Genomic DNA, 506 nt, shown 5'->3' with positions numbered 1-506 from the left:
GGGAAATATTAGAGCTCATCTGTGTGGAGTCCTGCAGTTCTTCCTGCAACCGGATAGTCTTCTTGAGTGAATTTTTCCCCATTGTTTTCATTTTCTCAGAGTCATTTCTAAATAATTTAAATACAGTTTTATCTCATTCTTCTTGTTTGTGGGACATGTCTGAGGAAGTCCTTGTATCACCGTTTGAAAATTGCCCCCTCTAGCCTCTAATTGCATAAATGTCACCAGTGATCATCGTGCTGCCATTTTCTGCTGAAGTATGAGGTCTCCAGTGGGAACCAAGTTTTTGTCTTTGTTGTATTGACTGCATTCAGTTCAGTGGAAGATTCAGCAGTAGGCATCAGAGATGTAATTGGAAGGAATTCAAGTACACACACTTTTGTGGTTTCTCAGAAGTATAGCCTTGCAGTGAGAAAGGGTTTTATCTTGAATGAAATAAAGAGAATCTCTCTCTCTCTTTCTCTCTCTCTCTCTCTCTCTCTCTCTCTCTCTCTCTCTCTCTCCTG

Source organism: Microtus ochrogaster, linkage group LG5 (genome assembly GCF_000317375.1).
Source record: "Microtus ochrogaster isolate Prairie Vole_2 linkage group LG5, MicOch1.0, whole genome shotgun sequence".
Classification (NCBI taxonomy): Eukaryota; Metazoa; Chordata; class Mammalia; order Rodentia; family Cricetidae; genus Microtus; species Microtus ochrogaster.
The sequence above is the reverse complement of the archived record's forward strand: the minus strand, read 5'-3'. Positions refer to the sequence as shown.